Below are 24,334 nucleotides of genomic sequence, written 5' to 3' on the forward strand. Positions count from 1 at the left end.
CAAGGGTCTTGCCGTGGCGCGCTGTCGTCCCCGACAAGGATCTTGCCGGGGGTCTTGTGGCCTTCCTCGGCAAGGATCTTGCCGTGGGCTGTTGTCTTTTAATCCTCATCTGATCTTGAACATTCCTTGGTCTTGACAAAGATCTGCATGCCACCATGGAGGTGCCTCCCAAGCCCTAGTTCCAACGTGGTTGGCTGAGTTGGAACCCGTGGGCTCGAGGGTGGCTCACTCCGCTGGTGTGGGCGAGCCGCCCCAGCAAGGGTCTTGCCGGGGCCGCTGAGGCTGCCCCCGGCAAGGATCTTGCCCGGGCAACCTGCTTCGCCTCTCTGCTTCTTTCACTACAAAAAAATACACTTTCATGATGATACGTGTTTGTCACAGTAGGTCACGTTTTTTGTCATGCATGTACATCCATGACGATTTTATGACAGAATCAAGATAGTCATACATGTGCTGTCGTAGAAGTCTTCCATGACATTACCAAAGTTATCATCACGGAAGTGTCCACTTCCATGACGATAAATCGCGCGTCACAGAAGTTCTTTCGTCAAGGGTGACCGACACGTGGCATCCACCGTAACGGAACGCCGTTAAGCTATCGGGTCGGGTTTTGGATCCGATAACCCGTTAACATCCCCGACCAATGGGAAATTTCCACGTGTAAAATTCTTATTGGCCGGATGAAACACGTGTCAGCTCGTCAGTGGGTCAGATAGGCGCCTATGATATGTCGACACGTGCCACGGCCCACCACTGGCCCATTTAGCTTACAAAGCCGGCCCGTTTGACTTGGTCAAAAGTTAACGGGCTGGCCCATGAAAAGCCTGTTAACGGTCTCTTCGCAAATAGCCCATTTTATGGCCCGTTAACTCACGACCCGTTAGGCCCTAAAGGAAATCGGCCCAACAACGTCATGTGGGCCGTCGAATATAACACCAGCCCATTTCACTTTCGGCCCATGTATGGCCCACGACGTCTTTCGGCCCATATGAGGCCTTCGTATCTTTCGACCCTTTACAGGCCCACGGTGACTCTAGACCATAATGAACAGTAATTTTCTTTATACCCGTTAATGGCCCGTGATTTACATGGGCCGTTTCCAGCCCGTGTTAGCTTTCGGCCTATTGACGGCCCATACGTTCTTGGGCTCCTTTTCGGCCCTCGATTACTTCCGGCCCGTTACTGGCCTGTTCCCCTAATGGGCCAAATTCGGCCCATGGCAAGAGTCGGTTACTGGCCTGTTCCCCTAACGGGCCAAATTCGGCCCATGGCAAGAGTCGGCCCGTTACTGGCCTGTTACCCTAATGGGCCAAATTCGGCCCATGGCAAGAGTCGGCCCGTTTCTGGCCTGTTAACCCGTTGCGCCGTTTCCAGCCCGTCCTATATTCTGGCCCATTAACGACCCGTTATGCCTGTGACAGAATTAAGCCTTTGCTGTCCTACGGCCTGTTAACGGCCTGTTACCGTGCTGGGCCGATACCAATTACGCCCGATTACGGCCCATGTAGACCCATTTATCCGACGGCCCGAGGCCCACCGATTACAGGCCCATTTATCGACGGCCCGTAGGAGACCCATGGATCCTACGGCTCGTATATGGCCCATGGTAGTTGCGGCCACTAGCAAACCAGGGAAATAAATAAGGCCGAAACTAACACTAGGCTATTAAGGCGATTGCACAGATTACATCCACTCAGCATCAAAGATCGCCACCAGTGCAAATATAGGGAACACCCTACACTATGCAAAAATGGCTTGCTGTTTTCTTCAGCCGGTGGCTGCACGTTAAGAATAAATTTTGTATCGCACCAAAACAAATTACAACTATATAACAAAAGGAAGGTTGGCATAAAACTTAACAGTCTAGCAGATAAATGCACCACCAGAAGTTCAGAAGCTCAGTTCATTTGACCTGACTGTTACGTTTTCATGCTGTATTGTCCGATGGAGCACCATAACCCCCGCCTTCATTTCCCCTAGGCTCCTGAACAACATAGCAAATGTCTGATAGTCTGGTTTCAAAACCATGCATATCTTGACGACATTGAGCAATGTTTCTCCTTGTTTCACAAAGGGTCTCTGTTAGGGAATGGACTTGTGTCTAGAGCGCAGATACAACATTGCTTTGAGCTTGCATATCTTGATCATGAGGCAGTTTGGACGATATTGCCTTAACAACCAACCCAGTATTACGCAGGAACATGCTTTTGGCACTATTAGTGGACAGGTACTGACCCACTGCAGCAAGAGCTGACATTGCGGTTATAGTTGCCTCGCCACCTTCAGAAGGTGGCGGTTCCACCATTTTTTCCATAGCTTGCTGAAAAGTTGAGGTTTTACATTAGTAGTACCAGAACAGAAGATATTAAGGAGGCAGCAAAACCAAACGAAATAGCTTTGGTCTATATACAGAACTTATTCTGATGAACCCATGTAAAATATTAGTTGTATTTTATTGCAAAGTACATAATAAAACCAGGTTCCAAACATATGACCATGTACCATCGCTAATGTATTGTCTATTTCTTCACATTGTATTGAGGGCTAAGGATAAAGAGACGAAGTTTATGATATGGTAAGCATAGTATGACATCATTCATATCACAAAACAACTGAGAACAGATAAACATGCAATTGTAACGTTGTGTGGGCAAGTCCAGCACGGAACTAGATTACGGGTCAAGATCAAAGGAACATCACTCCTCTCTTTTAAACCTTGTAAGGTGCAATGATACGCTAAGACAATTGTGTATAAAATTGAAAAGAGTAATAGACATTGGCTGCAAACCATGCAGTTCAAGGCACAAGTCAGAGTAAGTAGTAGTGAAAAGGCATGAGGATTAAGGACTTACAACAGCGGCTTTGACTGGTGTAGTCATGCCCTTCTTCTTGCTGGTGTGACTGTCCTTGAAGATTTCCACATCATTTGGTTCAGGTACTTTTTGGTCCTTGCGGGCTTTCCTCTGCATTTCGAACAAGTCAATATAGATCTGATAATATGGTACAGCAAAAAGAGTGAAACAACAGCTAATTACAAGAGCCTCGCAGTGTGCAATATAGCTACGAGATCCTGTCGTCTGTTGGAATTTCACTTTCGTACGGTTGGCCTTGTTCTTTGAACAGTTCACCTACAAGAAGATAGATTTGTGTGGCACATGCGTAAATAGGACTTCAACATGTGATCTGATCACATATAATGTACCTGATACTTCGGATCAGACCAGTGTTTAACAAGGCCCCTCCAGTCTTCATCCGATGTATTTTCCACAGGAGATGTTTGGGAAAGTTCACTGTTAGCCTTGCCTTCAAAGTGAGTTTTCCTCAAGTTATACCGATACTGTTGCAGAGCAGACTTGAAAACATGGGTGCAAGCTTGTCTGGTTGCATCATCTTGGCTATCCAACTTGAACCTCATCTGTTGAAAATTATGGGAGTCTCATTATCAGCAACCTAGAAAGTATGGGACAGAGCAAGACGATATTACTAGTTTCCATACATAACCATACTTACAGATAAATGGTCGAGGAAGGTGTTGAACTGGGTTTCGTCTTTGTCATTCCTGTACTGAATCCATGTTGGGAGGATACGTACATGACACCTAACGGCAACCGCTGCCTCTGATACTAACTTGGCTGACTCTGTAGCATCACATGGCCTTTTTAAACCTGCCTCAAAACGGATCTCCATTCTTCCTCCTCTAGATTTAGTTAACCTATCGAGCATTATCCCTGATGTTTGTTTCCTCTTGCGCCTAGGTGCTAGTCCAAAAACGAACATAGGAAGTGTTAGTGTACATCAAACTGTGAGACTACATATAAAGAAGCATGCAACTGTAACTTGACTCCAGCAACTACCTTCTTGCTGTTGAAGCTCACAAGGTTCATCTGATATTGCCAACTCGTCTTGTGTCAAGAGTGCTTGGGAAGTAGTGTCAGGTGGCAAGGGAGCTTAGGAACGTGCTGCTAGCTCAGTTGACGCACGAGTAAGTTGTGCAGCTGGTAGTACTGTGGTAGGTGTTGCAAGAACTAGGGCTGTCTCTGCCTGTTTGGTGGTAGCTATTTGTTTCTGTTTGGCTTTTTTTGCAACTCGTGTAGCATGGGATGCCGTGTTTGTAGAATTTTCCGCTGGACTTTGACCTTCTATTGCACCATCAGTACCAGCAGAATCTGCAGAATTCATCCGCTTCTCATTCCCTGCCATTCTGTGTTTCTTCCTCTTTCTCTTTGCCATGTTAAGTCAAGCCGACAAGAAAAATGAATAACAATTTAGTTCTTCAGAACAAATTGATGCGTGATGCAGACGAACTGAACTTTGATGCTAGACAACCACATGATAGGAGGATGTAATATGTATGAAAAACAGGATGGAAGAGATAACCAGAACTATGATGTGTAAACTAAGAAGAAGACATTTCACCAAATTAGAAGCAATGCAATGGAAGGTAGACACCATATGAAAGATGCTACAAATATCGCTCTGCCAAGTTAACAGTGTCTCATCATAAATGGCGTTTAAACAAATGTGAAGCAGTACAAGAAATAAATCATATGCAAGATTCAAACAACATCACACTACCATGTTAGAGGTCTCTCGTCATTAGTGCCATTGCATATTCACAGCATTGCATATTCACAGCTTATGATGTGTAAACTAAGGAGAAGGCATTTCAACAAATTAGAAGCAATGAAAGCTAGACACCATATGAAAGATGCAACGAATATCACTCTACCAAGTTAAAACTGTCTCGTCATAAGTGCCATTTCAACAAATTAGTAGTACAAGCTAGAAAAGAATGTGAGATGTAACCTATATCACACTCCAAAGTCAAATGTGTCTTATGATAAGTGATTGTTGCAGGTTACACAACAGTAGTAATTTGATGTAAGAACATGGTGTGATAGACAGATATTGTATGTTCTAGAAACAGGAACAAGTGTCTTATTTAAGTATAATGTGTAAAGTAAGCAGATGGAATTCAACAAAATTAGAAGCAATACAAGCTAGACATCACACATAACATGCAACCACATATAACAGTGCCAAGTTAGAGGGAGCACCGGTGATGCTGCACTAGGGGAGACGTGCTCATCATAAACACAGCTTTGTTGAGTGTCTATGCATGTGTTGTCTTGGAAATCATCTTGGGGGTGTGGAGGAGTAGAAACTGTAGAGGCCCTCCGTTCGGAAGGAGCACCTTTATCCGCTGCCTTGCTAACTTCCTTCCGCTTTATTGATTTTTAATTGTCAAGTAAAACCGACAAGAAAAAGCAATAAAATTCTCTCTTTAGAACTCATTCATGCATGATACTGACAATCACTACTTTGATGTAAGGCAAACACATGATACCGGGATGGAATATGTACGAAAAACAGGACGGCATGGCATGTTCACAACTGTTTGTGTAAACTAAGCAGAAACCATTCCAGCAAATAAGAAGCAATGCAAGCTAGACACCACATGAAAGATGCAACCAATATGACTCTGCCAAGTTAAAAGCGTCCCATCATAAATGGAATTTCAACAAATTAGAAGCAGCGCATGCTATAAATCATATGAAAGATGCAACTAATATCACACTGCATATACTAAAGGTGTCTCGTCATGTTGATTGATGCGGGATACAAAAAAATAATAGTTTTATGTAAGGACATGCTTAATAGACAGATGTACTATGTACTAAATACAGGAAGGCATGTCACATTAACAGGTCTAATGTATAAGCTAAGCAGACTAGCACATGCAGTTTAACCAGATTGGAAGAATTACAATCTAGACACCATATGCAACATGCAACCACATGTCACGCTGCCAAGTTAGAGCAAGCACCTGCGATGCTAGTGTAGGGGAAATGCTGTAATCAACTACAGAGCTACGTTCACTATCTTCATCTAGCATTTCTGTTTCTTGAGAATCATGTCGGGAGGCTGACGCTGCATTCTTTAAATGAGGAGTAGTCCCCTTGCCTGCCTGCCTCGTCATAAGTGATTGATGAGGGATACACAAGAACATTAGTTTGATGTAAGAACATGGTTAATACACAGACGTACTAGTATGTACCAAAAACAAAAAGGCATGTCATATTCAAAGGTATAATGTGTAAGCTAAGCAGATGCAATTTAACCAAATTGGAAGCAATACAAGCTAGACATCCGGCTGGAGTGGTGAGCATGATCATCTAGGACCTGAGAGCCTAGTGGGAGGTGGGCTGCTTCACCACCATCGCAGCTTTTTAGTTGGCTTCCAGGTGATGCCTATCTTTGCTGGGCTTGTCACTGGCTCGGCCAGTGCCCTGACTAGCTATTTGTCTTCTGGTGCTCACGGGATGGTGGTTCATGTAAAAAAATATCTTTCCTTATCTTACTGACTTCGGCCTTTTGAATACAAGCTAGACACCATATGGAACATGCAACCACATATGACACCGCGAAGTTAAAGCAAGCACCTGGGATGGTGGTTCATTGCGAGCGAGGTCATCAACTCTAGAGCTACGTTTACCGTCTCCATCTGCTGACACTGCACCCTTTATAGCACTGTAACGTGTCTTGCCTAACCGCACACGAAGCTGGAGCGACTTCTCTCTTTTCTTTTTGGCTTCTCTCATGGCAGCAGAGTCTGAAATACCCTTGCATAAAAACACAATAGTGAGAGTAAGGGTGAAGTGTGTGCAGAACTAGTGCACTGTAAAAGTAGCACATAGCAGGTGGCTGAAAAATAAATGACAGGGACATATGATAGCTCTACAACATTGCATGGCAAACAAAGTTAGATTCTACTCCGTATGATTTTGTAATATATGAGCACAGGAAATGCAGGTACTCCTCCAGCACACCACCACATGTGGTCATATCTAAGATAACAGTTGACTGAAAATAAATAGGTCAGTCGATTTTTTTAATGAATCGTCCGATCTATAAGGAACGGGCAGATGGCCTTCGTCTACCTCCTGCCAGTCACTGTTGACGATCTTTCTCGAACCGCCAGCAACCACCGGCCTAGACCCCTGCCTCCGCCGCCCCGCCCTCCCATCGACCTCACACCACCGCCGTGCTTGGCAGCGCCCCCAGGCCATCCCTTTAATCCCGGCCGACCTCCAGATCGGGCGCCAGTAGCTCTAGGCCGCACACACCCCTAAGATAAACACCAAGGCGCTACTTCCCCGGCGTAATAGGCGTACTAGCGCCTGTTACGCCGGGGAATGCTTCCGTTAATTGGGAATCAACTGGCAAAAAATTGAAATTCAGGGGGGCGACGGACCTCTAGCTAAGGTGAAATAGTATATGAGGAGAAACCTTGTGCATCGTGAGTTACTAGGAACATCTAGTATCAAGAAGAAGCGGTCAACTAGTGTCTTCTATGGGATGAATACCGTGCAAGAAGAGACGTAAGATTTGCACGAATAAGGGAAGAGGAGTACCTTTTTCGGTTGCCGGTGTGGTCACCTCCACATGTCGCGCCGATCTTCTTCTTTTTACCGGGGAAACCGATGTTCTGGAGGGTGCAGGCTTGGACGAACCCATGGCCAAATTGTTGACTGTGTTGCCGTGGCCGTATGTCGACGGAGGGGAAGCAGATCTGAGGTGGCGAAGGACGGCGTAGCAGGAACAGCTCCGGTGCGGTGGAGGGTGGCGAAGTTGGAGCGGCAGCGGTGAGGCGCAGGACGGCGTGGTTAAACTGGCTCGGGTACGGACGGCTCGGCCTCGGCTTCAACTACTAGCCGTGGAGGGCGTTGCGGTTGAGGTTGCGTTGGGCGACGACGTCGGGGTATCGGCTCCGGCGTGATGGAGGAGGGTGGCGGTTGATGGGTGGGATGGGGTGGCGGACGGAGGACGCCGGGGTTTCGCGGCTGGTGGAGAGGTAGTTTTGGCGCCCACGGAGTACGAATGGGGAATCTGACGGGTGGGGGGGAACCATGTTTCGGTCTGGGACGCGCTTGTTTTTGGCTTTTTTGAACAGAAGATGGGACGCGCTTGTTTGAAATTTGGGGAAAGTACAAACTTTGCCCCCTCTTAAATTTCAGACCTACTGCGGGTCAGGGGTAGGATGGTAATCCCAGGTGTCCCAAATAGTGGGCGGGAGAGATTTCGGCCGCGCGCATGTGTGCTTAGGCGGCCATTGTGTATGAATGTTTTTCGGATGCGGTTGCGTGGCGTCTAGATGAAGCTACAAACCTACCCCGGTTTAGACCTTTGGACGTCGGGCCGGTAGGTTTCATGGGTCGGAGTTATTAGAAAAGTAATTTCCTTGTACTACCAAACATTGGTCTCACGCGGTTTCGGGCGAGTAGAGGCTCTTTTGGCGTTTCGTTCGAAATTTTGAAACACAAGCATTCACGTTTAGAGTACTCTTGAACTATGAGGATTGACCTAAATAGACAACGTTATATTTGACCTTGTATGTTTGAAAACCTCATTAAATTATCCGCTTCTTTTTGAAATTTTGACACTTGAAAATCCTATAACTACGATTATTTTGGAATGGAGGAGCTAAATTTGAATCTATTTTGTACACGACTACATATGCTATTATGTACAAAATCAGAGCAAAGATTGGTGCCCCCATAATTTATGTATGGTTTACAAATGCCATGATATCAAATTCAAATAATTGAATGGACTTCATGTTGAATTCGATTTTTTTAAACCACCTTAAGTTGAATTCAAATGTATGCTAGTTCATAGGTAGCTATTTATAATGTCCATTGTGTAACTTTCGTATGTATAATGTGCTTTACACACACGACATGAACTATACTCACGTTTATATTCGATTGCTAAAGCGATGCATTGTCTGGAGTTCAAAATACTAACTATGTGGATCAATTGTGTCGAATAATAACATAGACATGCTCAAATTCAATAGAATCTAGATGTCTGATGGATCAATGACCGCTCCTTACGCGAGTTGCAAATATCATGATCCCATCCTAATATTTGGATACAATTTATATCTTTAATCAATGTGTAGAGCAGTCTTTTACGTGTAGTTTCACTCTCCATCGGTGGTCCCTCACACATGCTCACACACTCTCTCCCGAGGTGTCTTTCTCGCACACGTGCTCTAGATATAACCCTCCCTCCCTCTCGTAACCATTTACAACTGTTTTCACTAACCTTTATCACAAGCACTCTTCCTCTCGCAAACATACACACGCACAATCCTCATCGACCCTTTCTATATACATGGACCTGCCTACGTGTCTCATGTACGCATATTATCTTTACGCCTGTCTCTCACGCATTGTCTCACACCTCTCTTCCTAATCGACGAGTATGATTCTAGCAGAGCATTCTGTAGGATGCCCCTTAAAGTTAGGTTGGATGAATAGTAATATCAGAGATAAAGGGGTTACCTTAGTCCGAGAACCTAGGGTTACAAATCCTAGCCGGCTTTGTCAGTGGACATAGAGTCCTTCACAATTCTGCTATCTTTGCCTTGTACGACTAGTCATCCATGGGTCTTCCTAAATGCGTCACGGGCCGACCAATGTGGTGCAGGTCGGAACCGAACGAAGGGCCTCACCTCGACCCACCGGACCTCACGCGGTGACACACCCTCTGCCCCCACGTCTCATTATCTTCTCACACCCACACATACCAACACAAACACCACACACACAGAAAATTTCTCCTGGTGCCTCTATTCCCTCCCCCCTTGCATATACACACTCAAGGGAATGGAATCTCTTGTCGTGACGCCATATTCATCTCTCTCTCTCTAGAACACTCTCATTTCTCGTGCTATCTCTCCCACGCCCCCCCGTCGGCCCCTCTATCCATGCCTCTCTCGAATATGTAATACACACACATACCTCTCTAGGCCCCGCCAAATGCATCAACTACACATTCACACATGTTACATCACGTACCCCATTGATCTAAAAAGCCCTCTCTTCACGTTTATTTCGCATACAACATTCCTTTTGAATAAAGTGTGGCCAAAAAATTATTTTAGAGTTTCTACATATATACAACATTACAAAGTTATATGGAGGAGTACGAACGCTAATTTGCATTGCATGGTGCCCACAATGATATTTATTCCGCACTGCGAATTTGTATATTTTTATACTATATACAAAGTTAGTCATAATAAAGAGAAACGAAGAGCATCTCTCTCTCCATCACATACCCCCTGTACGCCCCTTTCACGTATGCACACAAAACTATCTCCAGGTCCTCTAAAAGTAAGCCCCCAGAAAATTCACGCATGTTTCATCTTTCTCTCGCGATATATGCAATGACGATCATTGTATTTGAAGCGAAAGCACGATACATACATTGGACTTCAGAATCCACTCATTACGGTCACCATTTACGTTTAGTGGTTATTATACAGTCACGGGCTCACCGTACAACTCTGTATTTGCTCATGACATGACTAGTTGACCAGTTAAACGCTCCACGTGGCACCTCTAGTGTTGCATCACATTATCTCACTACCATCGTGCCCACCTGTCGACTTGTATCTATTCTACATCTACACTCTTATAAAATACACTCTTATAAAAAAACAGAGTTGGTGATGATGGTGTGCCTGCCATCCTGCAATATAGGCCGTCCGATTTATATCTGACGGATAGGAAAGAAACTATGGCAATTTTGCAAAAAGGTACCCACACACCTCTCCACATTTGCAAATAAGGCCTTCCCTCGTTCATCCTTTTCTCTCACAAGATAAACAAGTCATACAAATGCATCTTGATGTTACGTGCAATGCACGGGCATCTTGCTAGTAAGAATGAAAACAAACGACAAAAAATATTTGGACGGTGGTTCGAAGTCATGACCGTGGGCACAGCGGACAAGGTGGCCTTGTATTGGTATGCTGAGCCATCTGTTTTAACACATAGGAGCTGGTGTGGTGATTATACACACACGCACGCATGCACACGAACTGCATCCACGCAACACTCACACAAACACATGCACCCACGCACGCACGCAACACTCACACGTACACATGCAGCCACGCACGCACGCAACACTCACATGCACGCACGCAACACTCACACGCACACACACACGCATGCATGCACACACCAGTACACCACACGACCAACACACACTCTCACGCTCAAGTGCTCAACCTACACGTGCATGCACACACATCAGGCCCTGACAGACACATACACAACCAGGTGATTCCCGCGCACGGGTTGGAGCCTTGTCGCGCCTGCGTAAATTTGTGTTTATCTGACCTTTTGCCTATGCGAACTGACAGGTGGGACCCACAAGGAACGTGGTCAATTTAACTAGTCAACATGGCGCCACGCAGACTATTTGGCCGGTCAACAGAGTGCAATCCGATGCTGAACTGTGAGCAAGTGACCGTATAATCACCGCAAAACGTATATAGTGACCGTAATCAGCTTATTCTGAAGTTCGGTGACCGTATTACGCTTTTCTCTCTGTAGGCCCTCCAAAACTACATCTCTACACGTTCTCGCATGTTACATCTAACAACTATGCAATACAACACTACTACTACACTCTAACACAATAAATCATATGTGTTTTTAGTTTTACTAGATATCATATTGTTACTTATAATTATTCAGTTTGCATACATTAAAATTGCCTTTGAAATGTATGGCCAGCATCATCTACCGCGCGGGAAAAATCCCGCCCTTTCCTGTTTAATCGGGTTTGTATCGGTGGATCGTGCGAAACAACAAAACTATAGTACTATACAGTACTACAAGTGACAGTTCACTGGGCTGTCGTGTCGTCTACTCCTCCGTCGTAAGAGTGGAGCGCTCGCTTTCATAAATCTTCTAGTCCCTTTCGCCGACATGTGGGACATCAAGCTACCGGGTCCACGTGCCATACCGGAATACAGTGCAGAGCAGCCGGGGTGAAGCACCCCAGTCATGGCGCCGGCGTAGTAATGAGCAATGAGGCGTCAAATCACAAGCTGCACCTTTCCCGCAGTTAAGTTGGAGGGACGAAGCAACCATCATTTCACTCGTTGCTGAATCCGCTTCTCCCTCATCTTCTTCAACTTAACCACGTGTTGCTTCTGCCATTGTTCTGCCTCATGTGGGACGCGGATCGGCTTGGTAAAGCACTGACACGTGGGACCGCATGTTAGCAAACCGCCAGGACAACGTCCTTTGAAAATAAGAAGCCTAATCCTAGACTTACAAAGGGCTACGTAGCTGCTACGTATACTTTCCATCTAATCTATATATGCCCCCCTGATTTTCAGGTGGGGTGGGCCTAATCCTCTCCTTTAATCCAATCAAATAGTCCCACATCACATCAGTTCGTAACTTTACGTAAACCATTACGTGGATGTAGCATTTCTCAAATAAGAAACCTCCCTCGCCATCTGCGCGGCAAAATCACCTCCTTTTTACTAATCTTGATTCTATAATTTTTTAGATCAATATAATTGAGATTTGTATAGATAGCATACAGGAGCAAAACCAAGTGGTACGGTTAAGGGCATCCACAATGTGTAGCCAAATGTGAAAATAGCTTTTGGCATCGTGGGAACCATTGTGGACGGTGTTGCCAAAGCCAAAAAGATGGAATCGAAGCTCCCTGATTGATTGATTGAAGGAACAGAAAAATGCAACGTCTCTCCTCTTTCTCCCATGCTTGGACGCATGTAGTACAGTATAGAGCACAGAGTCTACTCCCCTGTCCCTTCTTTCACAAATCACAAAGCAGTGAGGCGTCAAATCACAAAAGCACGGACGAAGCAACCATCATTTCACTCTTCGCTGACTCCGCTTCTCCATCGTCTTCTTCGAGAAACCATCTCACCGCACTAGTACTCATAGTAGTACTAGTAAAGGACTTCCTGGATGCAAATAAGGCGGTTGTCTCGGCTTGCAGGCGGCACTTGCGAACGACTTACCATGGTCTCCCTCAATGGTGTTCTCCGTCGAACGCACTTCGCCAGACCACCAAAAAAAGATATCGTCGACGTCACCGCAATGGGGAAGGAAGTCAAATATAGTTACTACCTCCATTTTTTTTGTACGCAAGGCCAGTATATCAAAATTACAATTTACAAAGGGCCACTAACACTAATCGAGGCAAAATTGATGGGGTTAGCAACCAAGGACATTAATATCCCCTGCATGCATGCGGAAGTGAGAAGGTTGGTTTGCATGGCGCTGCATTAATCAAGCGATGAGGAGTGAGATGGTTAGCTCTTTGGTCTTTGGAGAAAAAAATACGCATTAATTGACACATGAAACGATGATTTGTATCGATTAAATCCCGCGAAGGAAAACCCCGCCTTTCTTTTTTAACACTAGTACTCCTAGTACGTACGTACTTATCCTGTTTGGGTCTAGGCCTTGCATTGCCAAACTTCGCCACACATTTTTGCCAAGCTTGCCTAAAGTTTTCAAAATGAGAAGGAGGTACACTTGCGCACGGCTGTCGCGGTCGCACCGCACCCTCACACGGTCGCTCCTGCACGCCGCGGTCGCACCGCACCCTCACACGGTCGCTCTTGCACGCCGCAAACCCAACCAAGGGAACGCACCCTCACTGACACGTGCTGTCGCATGTGAACAAACCAAACTCAGCCATCCTGTCGCTGACACATAATTTTCGTTCATAGAGTATGTTTATCCAACCGCATGTTGGGGAGTATCCGTACGACCCGTGCGGTGGTCTGTTGGGGAAGAAGAAGAGGTGAGGAAGAAGGAAAGAAGGGTTAGGAGACGTAGGATATTCATCCAACCGCCTGAAATGGTAGACTGACCCAAGTCAGGCGACTTGCATAACAAATATATGTTTTTACACAGCAAAAGATCCATAAAAACAACAACATAAAGAAAAACTATCACTGCTCGCGGAAAGAGACAGCCTCATCGTCTTTGGCTGCCGGCGCGAACCAGCCGTCGCTGCCGACGTGTGTCTCCGCACCGTGGTTGTCCTTGGCCTCCAGCTACTCGTTCAAGCGGAGCGTGCGGGCGCTCTGCACGGATGAGAGCACAACCCGGTTCAAGTCGAGGACGTCCGGTTCTGCCTGCAGGAGGGCCTCGATGGCAGCGGCATCTGCGCGCTCCGCGTCGAGACGAGCCTCCGCCGCCCGGTTCAAGTCTAGGACGTCCGATTCCGCCCGCAGGAGGGCGTCGATGAGAGCGGCATCTGCGCGCTCTGCGTCGAGTCGAGCCTCTGCCGCCCGGTTCAAGTCCAGGACGTCCGGTTCCGCCTGCAGGAGGGCCTCGATGGCAGCGGCATCCGTGCGCTCCGCCTCAAGTTGAGTCTCCGCCGCCCGGTTCACATCCATGGCATCCGGTTCCGCCTGCAGGAGAGCCTCGATGGCAAAGGCATGCGCGCGCTCCGCGTCGAGTTGAGCCTCTGCCTCCCGGCCCTCCTTTAGTATCGCCATGTTGAACCGCTGGTCCGCCTGCACCATGGGGGACTCGGACGCCGGCACGAAGTCGACGTCCATCGTCTCTTACCCATCGGGGGCCTTCTGCGCCGCGACCTCCGCCATGAACATTGGATCGGCTTCCTCCTCCTCGTAGCTTGGCTCCAGAGAACTCGGGGATTGGACCGCCGCAAAGCGAGCTTGGGAACGGAGGTCTGTGGCGCCGACCGCCGCCGCGATTTCTGCGCGGCGCTCCGGCATCAGCATCTTGTAGTAAGTGATCTTGCGGCGCACCATGGCTTTTCGGCAAACTAGGGGACGCTTGATGCGGGCTAGGGGATCGAAAGGTGGGCGAATGGGCTGGAGATTTGGTGTGGTTTTAGGGCAGTGGCTGGCGTAGGCCGAGCAGCGAAGGTTCTGGTGTGAATAGTGGTTCCGGTGACGACCGGTCAATCGGTTTTGACTGTACATCTCTCTTGTCGCGTTCGCGTTGCAGCCCAGCACGCTGGACCCTCCACGTCGCTCACCGAATGGAACGCGCTTCGTCTTGCGTTTTCGCTCGCTTGTGGGACCGCAATTGAGAGCAAACCGACGTCCCTCCCCCTCCCCCTCCCCCGGCCGCGTCATTTATTATACCACCACTCCCTCCGTTTTATGCGGAGTAAATAAAAACAGAGGGAGTATACTACGGATGAGGATCCCCTGACGTGGCCGAACCCATTGAGTAACTGACCTGCGGGGCCTAGCAAGCATGGGGTCCGCCAGTAAGTGACCGAAAGGGAGGGTAAGGCAGGGATACCTACGTCAGAGGATCCACTTCCACTATACTACTTTGACCAAATGTTAGAGTAATAATATATGACATGCAACTTACACAAATGTTAGAGTAATAATATATGACATGCAACTTACATAAAGCATACAGGGTCTAATGCGTTTTTCGAGGCTAACTTTGACCAAATGTTAGAGTAATAATATATGACATGCAACTTACACAAATCATACGGTCAAATTCGTATGTGAAAGGAGTTTCCAATGATATAATTTTCACATTATACATCTCATGTACTATTAATCTTGTCAATAGTCAAATTGGAAACCATCTCGAGTACAAATCTAGGAGTACATACGAATCTAACAATATTGATTGGGCGTTGTTGAATGTTGATACCTTTTTGATCAAAGTAGAGATACTTTGACTACACATAAAACTTATATGTAAACTAGAAAGGATAGGGGGAGTATATTATACGTTCAAAAACAAAACGAACATTGAATACCCTTTATATATGATTTGCGGATGCTATGATCACCGGTTCAAAATTTTGAATCCGCCTAAGGTATCACGTGTGTCACGTCCAAGATGCGACCCTATCCTAAAGGAACACGAAGGTCCCAACAAGCATAGAAGCGCATCTTGAAGACGCTTTTGCAAGGTGGATATCATTACATCAACATTACATAATATTTGGGGATACATACAAGGCATACAAATGCCGCAAGAATGCATCAGTACATCATACATAAGATCAACATCCGACCACGGATGAAACATAAACAGAAACTCGAACGACATCCACCCTGCTAGCCCAGGCTGCCGACTTGGAACCTATCCCCTGATCGAAGAAGAAGCAGAAGGAGAACTCCAAAACAAACAACATCGCTCTCGCGTCATGGTCACTGCAAAACCTGTACCTGCAACTGGTGTTGTAGTAAACTGTGAGCCACGAGGACTCAGCAATCCCATTACCATGGGTATCAAGACTAGCAAAGCTTAAAGGGTAGGGAAAGGATAAGTGGTGAGGTTGCAGCAGCGACTAAGCATGTATGGTGGCTAACTTACGCAAATGAGAGCGAGAAGAGAAGCAAAGGAACGGTCGTGAAACTAACAATGATCAAGAAGTGATCCTGAACTCCTACTTACGTCAAACATAACCCAGAAACCGTGTTCACTTCCCGGACTCCGCCGAGAAGAGACCATCACGGCTACACACGCGGTTGATGCGTTTTAATTAAGGTCAAGTGTCAAGTTCTCTACAACCGGATATTAACAAATTCCCATCTGCCACATAACCGCGGGCACGGCTTTCGAAATATAATACCCTGCAGGGTGTCCCAACTTAGCCCATTATAAGCTCTCACGGTCAACGAAGGATATTCCTTCTCCCGGGAAGACCCGATCAGTCTCGGAATCCCGGTTACAAGACATTTCGACAATGGTAAAACAAAACCAGCAAAGCCGCCCGATGTGTCGACAATCCTGATAGGAGTCGCACGTATCTCGTTCTCAGGACACACCGGATAAGCGAAGCGTACAGGTACCGACGTAACCCAAGTTGCCAAGGGATGGTCCCGCACGGTGCTCTAGTTTGGACCAACACTTAGACAAGCACTGGCCCGGGGGGTAAAATAAGATGACCCTCGAGAGAGCGACTCCCCAGGGAAAAGAAATAGGCTAGGCAAATGGTAAAACCAAGGTTGGGCCTTGCTGGAAGAGTTTTATACAAAGCGAACTGTCAAGGGGGTCCCATAAATCACCCAACCGTGTGAGGGACGCAAAATCAAGGAACATAACACCGGTATGGCGGAAACTAGGGCGGCAAGAGTGGAACAAAACACCAGGCATAAGGCCGAGCCTTCCACCCTTTACCAAGTATATAGATGCATTAATAATATAAGAGATATTGTGATATCCCAACATAAATATAAACCAACATGGAGCAATCTTCATCTTCACCTACAACTAGCAACGCTATAAGAGGGGCTGAGCAAAGCGGTAACATAGCCAAACAACGGTTTGCTAGGAAGGGTGACAAAGATTAGAGGTTCATGGCAATTTGGGAGGCTTGAGGAGCAAGTGAATAGGTAGCGCAGCAAAGCGATAGAACGAAGCAACTAGCATAGCAATGATAGTAATGAGATCCAAGGTGACGATCATCTTGCCTGAAATCCTGCTAGGAAGAAGAACGAATCCATGAAGAAGATGAAGCCACGAAGACGAACGAATCCTCACGATCACAACGACACGGGAACTATCGAGAAGAAGCACACAACAAGGTAAACACACCACACATGAACAAGGAATGATGCACAACCAAGAATGATGCGTGACAAAGCTATATGAAGCTACTCATGACAAGAGATGATGCATACACGAGCAACACATCAAAGCAAGTTTAAATGAGGCCGGATGCAACACATAACAATTCCGGTAAGTCCTCATATGCAAATTTCGAAATTGGTCCAGAATTGAATAAACCTTATATTCAAGTTGTTAAACAGCACGTTAAAGAGCACCACGATGATCTACACGAAATTCTAGTCAAGTTACATATAAAGTTCATTAGATTCGGAGCTACGGCCTAGAAGATATGAGCAAAACAAGTTAAACCTGGCATTGATGCAAAATGCATACAAACATCAAGCAAACACCTCAAAACAAGGATGCAACATGATAACATGAGACTACATGCAAAACTAAGCAAGTTTCATATAGAGCCTGCTCGAAACGGAGCAACGGAGCAACACATACACTCCAAATAAGACATAGCAACAAAATGTCCAAAACAGTAACTAGGCATCTAGCAAGCATCAAAACAATAGACTACAGCAACTCAACATGAAAACAAAAGGCATGGTCATGATGTACAGGTAAAGCACAACAAAACATGAACACTGAGCTATCTGCAGAAATCACTAGAACATGCTCAAAAGGACATGGCAAGATTGCAAATAATAACAGGTTCACAGACTTAGCAGAAATTACTGGACATGACAGAAACAGCATCAGGTTGCAATGTTCAGAGCACGATCTCAACATGCTACAGGAACTTAACATAGAAGAACAAGGCATGGAAGTATTCTACTAAATGCATATGAAAAAAGTCCTTACTGACCATATGCCAAAAAGGACCAGAAGATATGATGGCACCCATGTAAACATAGCAAGTTTCGTTATCAGGTTTCAGACAGCAGAAAACAGAGCATGGCAGAAACAATAATATGAAGGCATCTTGGTGAGCTTGATGCACTCACCACGAAGTAATGCATGACAAAACAAGCATACCTACAGCAAGATGGCATGTTTATGAAGCTATCCATGGCAAGAGAAAGAGCATAGCATGTATGGAACAACTACAAGAAGCTCGGCAAAATTGCATATCACGTAAACAATCTGCCAGGAACATTACATAGCAAAAGTAGAGCAAGCTTGAGTCATGCTATGGCACTCCATAATTGCCAACAAGGGCAGGAATGGATCAATTACAAGAATATCTACAAAACATCCTTACTGAACATCTCCAAAATATGCATGGATCTCTCAGTAGCATCAAGTTTACATGGCAACAAAATAACAGCAGACAGACACAGAGAAAATACTAAGTCCCTGAAATCAGAAACATTACGGGGCCTAGTTTGCATGCTTGTGCTAGTCACCACAGAGATCACAAAAATACATGGCATACACCACTGGAAAGATGGCATGGCATACAACAAAACAAATGTAGAGCTCATACTCATAAGATGCACAGATTAAATGCAACAAAAATAACAAATCACCAATTTCTTATAAGTAACAGCAGATAACAGCAACTAGCACTCTTGCAACGATGATTTGGGCATCGAGATGGACTCTAATGAACATGGTGCAATGGAAGAAAATAAAGAGAATCACGAGGCGAACAATTTCACATATTGCACGCGCGAAACGGAGCTATATGCATGAAGTTACACTAGGTCAAACAAGCACATATATAATGAATTACGGGGGACTTAGAGAAATTTGGGAGAGGGGAGAAGTCAACGCACGAGGGAAACTGGATCGGGATCGGCTGCCGAAGCTCGGGCGACGGAGCTCGCCGGCCGGAGGAGGCTGGGGCGGCGCTGGGCGGCGAAGGCCGAGGCGGAGAGGAGGAGGAGTCGCGGCGGCGGGGCCGGGCGGAGGCGAGGCGGGGCGCGGGAGGCGCGCCCCGGCGGCGAGCTTCCGCCGGAGCGACGGCCGGAGCGATGGCGGCGGGGAGCTCGGCCAACGGCGGCGGCGAACGGGGGCACGACGGCGGAGAGAGGAGGCGCGCAGGGCGGCGCCCGCGGGTCGCGGCGGCGACGGGATGGGCCCGGCGGGCCCGATCCGGGCCCGGCGGGCCTGGCGCGGTGGAGACGGCGGCGGGGTGACGTGGCGCAACGCCACCGGCCGGGAGCGGCGGCGGGGTCTCGTCCGGTCCGGGACGGACATGTCCAGCACGGTGAGGGAGGAATAATTAGGGTTTCGTGTGCGAATTTTTCGGGGGAGAGGGCAAATATATAGGTAGAGGGAGCTAGGAGAGTCCAAACGAGGTGCGGTTTTCGCCCACGCGATCGTGATCGAACGACCGAGAGCATGGCGGAGACTTAGAGGGGTTTTGGGGCTGTTTAGAGAGGGGTTTTGCTGCAACACACAAACGGACTTTGCGGTTACCCGGTTAACCGTTGGAGTACCAAACGACCTCCAAATGGAACGAAACTTGACCGGTGGTCTACCGGTGGTATACCAAGGCCACTTGACAAGCCTCGGTCCATTCCGAGAATGTTCAACACCCGCTCACGAAAAGAAACAAGAGGGGTGCGCCGGAGGAGATGGGATTGCCGGATTGCAAAACGGACAACGGGGAAAATGCTCGGATGCATGAGACGAACACGTATGCAAATGCGATGCACAAGATGACATGATATGAGATGCATGACATGGCAAAATGCAACACGCAAGCAAATGAGATGGCAACGATGGCGAATAACTGGCCGACACCTGGCGCATCGGATCTGGGGCGTTACAACACTCCTCCACTAATAAGAGATCTCGTCCCGAGATCTTAGGACCGAGACGGAAGGGGAAGAAGATGAGGTTAAATAAGAACAAAGCAGTGAGGATGAACAAAGTCAAGAACACTCGAGTAGAAAAGAGGAACGACGAATATGACTTGAAACAAAATCTCACGGAATAAGATAGACTCTGAGACCACTCCGGTTGGAAGAAGATAGAAAAAGGAATAAGAACGACAGAATTTATGCGGCACTCCGGCTGAAACATGGAGGAATAGAACACGAGCTTGAGAGGATGGAATGATACTTGATGAAGACACGACACAAAACCTCCGAAAAAATTAAAAGAATTGAATGAAAAGAACGAAGAAGAAAATGACACTTGTGCCATGAATGAAATAGAAAGCAACCTTAGAAGAAAGGATTGAACAGAGTTGTTGGAAATTCGACAACAAAAGAATAAGTTTGTTGTGGACTTATTGATAACATCTCAAGATCATAAGGTGATAACCGGCCACAACCGAAAAAGAATGGATAGCTGAGAAGAACGAAGAAAAGCAAAACTCCACTTCAAAAGAATACGGAGAATTTAATTGCACTTCGAGACGCGAGAAGAAAGATACTTGAACTCCAGCAACAAAATCTTGATGAACTCTTGAAGAATGAATTAAGTCATGAAGAACCACCATGAAGAACTCCGGTAACAAAAGGATGACGAGATAAAATAGACGGAAGAATAGCATAAGCTCTGAGTCTTGCGATGATTTAGATGGGGGTTCCGACGAGATGGCCGAGGAAGCTTGGAACTCCGGAAAAGAAAAGATGAAAACACTTGAACCGAGAATGTGATGAGATGATCAATCTCCGAAAAGAAAAGATTAATCCACATGAAGAAAGAAGAATAAGAATTACGTTATGCTTATCCTCCATCGATTAAATCTATGAGAAACAATGGATATACATACTACTTATTCTCGTTGGAGAAATTAAGGGGGAATATTTTGCAAAACTTGAGAAAGTCTTCATGAACCACCGGTAGGATTTGGAAAGAACGAATGAATTGATATGATAACAACAAAAAAGAATCTTGAACGAGCCACCGTAAGAATTCTAAAATTGACTGACGAAGGAGGATGACTCACCGGGAAAAATAGGAAAAGCACGAATATACATGAGGGAATCAAGATGCAATTGAAAGAAGAGATCGCGAGCTGATTGAAGCATACTTGAACGAAGCACCGGAAGAATATGTAAACGAACGAAGGGGCACGAATATAGAATAATCGGAGAACGGATTAGAAAACTTAGAACGAAGAAATCTTCTGAAATAGATGGCCTCCGGATAATTGACACGGAAAACAACTCCTGAAATACTCCGGATGGTTGAAAAGAATTGCACGACTTGTAACAATTTGATAGGATAACTATCGAGCTATCACCGCGAATCTCCGGGAGAGCGGACAAGATTTAGGAAAAACTCTACTTCGGTCTTCAAATGTGGAGAATGACGACGAGAAAGAACACCAAAATTGTTGAGATACTCCGGGAGAATGAAAAGCGAAGAGGTTGAGCCAACAATGAAAATAATTTGAAATTGGAAAGCGTCTGACTGATGACATTCATACTTACGTCAAACTTCGAAAAGGATTTGAGAATAACTCTGGGAAAATTAGAAGAGTCAGGTAAGATCCTGGAAAAAGACCCGTGGGTTAGGGCCCACTGAAAAGAAACACCGTTAAGAAAGGATTGTTGAAGAGATAGATGATGCACCGGAACAATTTAACTATTTGAATGAGGTGACAACCTCGAATTAATTCAAACACAGACGAATCTCCTGAGATGTCTTCATCACTCCGGAACGATTAAAAGACGAGAGGGGAACGAGCAACGGGAAACACTTGAGCCGAGGAAAGAATATAGTTACTAACGAAAATTGGAATTGAACCCACCGGAGAAGAAAAAGAGATGAAGAATGTCGAACGAGGCAAAAATTCACCGGTTGAAATAATTGAGGAAAGACTGTAGATGCTCCAACAAATGAAATTGATGCTCGAAAGAGAATCAGGCTCCGGGAAGAAGAGGGTGGGAGGGTGGGAAAAACAACGGCAACTGGGAAGGGGAAATCGATGAATAGCTTTGAAGTTTAAAGCACCAGTTGAAATAATTGAAGTGAGAATGCAAAGATTTCGCACGAGTAGAATGGATACTCGATTACATACTCCGGTTCCGAGAAGAAGAAGGGTGGGCGGGTGGGAAAAACAAGGACAACTTCGGACAAGGAAACAACATCGGAAGAGGAATAACTGAGAACTGATTTCGCAAAAGATGACGAGGACCGAAAGCATTCGAAGAGAAATGCGCCGGATTGAAAAGGGGATGGACAACGAACGAAAACTAACCACGTGTTCCTAAAAAATTTGAAGGGGAAGAGGAATAGTTCAAAACACCTACGTCAAGATTTCTCACCAGAGCGACGAAGGGGCAGAGGAGTAAAAAGAATTCCTACTCTCCGATATAACTAGACTCCGAAAATTTCTTCTAGACTCAACAACGGCCAAACTACACGATCAATCAAGGGGGGCTCCTAGGGTCGGTCGAGGCTCTGATACCAACTTGTCACGTCCAAGATGCGACCCTATCCTAAAGGAACACGAAGGTCCCACCAAGGATAGAAGCGCATCTTGAAGACGCTTTTGCAAGGTGGATATCATTACATCAACATTACATAATATTTGGGGATACATACAAGGCATACAAATGCCGCAAGAATGCATCAGTACATCATACATAAGATCAACATCCGACTACGGATGAAACATAAACAGAAACTCGAACGGCATCCACCCTGCTAGCCCAGGCTGCCGACCTGGAACCTATCCCCTGATCGAAGAAGAAGCAGAAGGAGAACTCCAAAACAAACAACATCGCTCTCGCATCATGGTCATCGCAAAACCTGTACCTGCAACTGGTGTTGTAGTAAACTGTGAGCCACGAGGACTCAGCAATCCCATTACCATGGGTAGCAAGACTAGCAAAGCTTAAAGGGTAGGGAAAGGATAAGTGGTGAGGTTGCAGCAGCGACTAAGCATGTATGGTGGCTAACTTACGCAAATGAGAGCGAGAAGAGAAGCAAAGGAACGGTCGTGAAACTAACAATGATCAAGAAGTGATCCTGAACTCCTACTTACGTCAAACATAACCCAGAAACCGTGTTCACTTCCCGGACTCCGCCGAGAAGAGACCATCACGGCTACACACGCGGTTGATACGTTTTAATTAAGGTCAAGTGTCAAGTTCTCTACAACAGGATATTAACAAATTCCCATCTGCCACATAACCGCGGGCATGGCTTTCGAAAGATAATACCCTGCAGGGGTGTCCCAACTTAGCCCATTATAAGCTCTCACGGTCAACGAAGGATATTCCTGTTGGAAATATGCCCTAGAGGCAATAATAAATTGGTTATTATTATATTTCCTTGTTCATGATAATCGTTTATTATCCATGCTAGAATTGGATTGATAGGAAACTCAGATACATGTGTGGATACATAGACAACACCATGTCCCTAGTAAGCCTCTAGTTGACTAGCTCGTTGATCAATAGATGGTTACGGTTTCCTGACCATGGACATTGGATGTCGTTGATAACGGGATCACATCATTAGGAGAATGATGTGATGGACAAGACCCAATCCTAAGCATAGCACAAAAGATCGTGTAGTTCGTTTGCTAAAGCTTTTCCAATGTCAAGTATCATTTCCTTAGACCATGAGATCGTGCAACTCCCGGATACCGTAGGAGTGCTTTGGGTGTACCAAACGTCACAACGTAACTGGGTGACTATAAAGGTACACTACGGGTATCTCCGAAAGTGTCTGTTGGGTTGGCACGGATCGAGACTGGGATTTGTCACTCCGTATGACGGAGAGGTATCTCTGGGCCCACTCGGTAATGCATCATCATAATGAGCTCAATGTGACTAAGGAGTTAGCCACGGGATCATGCATTATGGTACGAGTAAAGTGACTTGCCGGTAACGAGATTGAACAAGGTATTGGGATACCGACGATCGAATCTCGGGCAAGTAACGTACCGATTGACAAAGGGAATTGTATACGGGATTGATTGAATCCTCGACATCGTGGTTCATCCGATGAGATCATCGTGGAACATGTGGGAGCCAACATGGGAATCC

The sequence above is a fragment of the Aegilops tauschii genome, chromosome 3, assembly GCF_002575655.3.
Source record: "Aegilops tauschii subsp. strangulata cultivar AL8/78 chromosome 3, Aet v6.0, whole genome shotgun sequence".
Classification (NCBI taxonomy): domain Eukaryota; kingdom Viridiplantae; phylum Streptophyta; class Magnoliopsida; order Poales; family Poaceae; genus Aegilops; species Aegilops tauschii.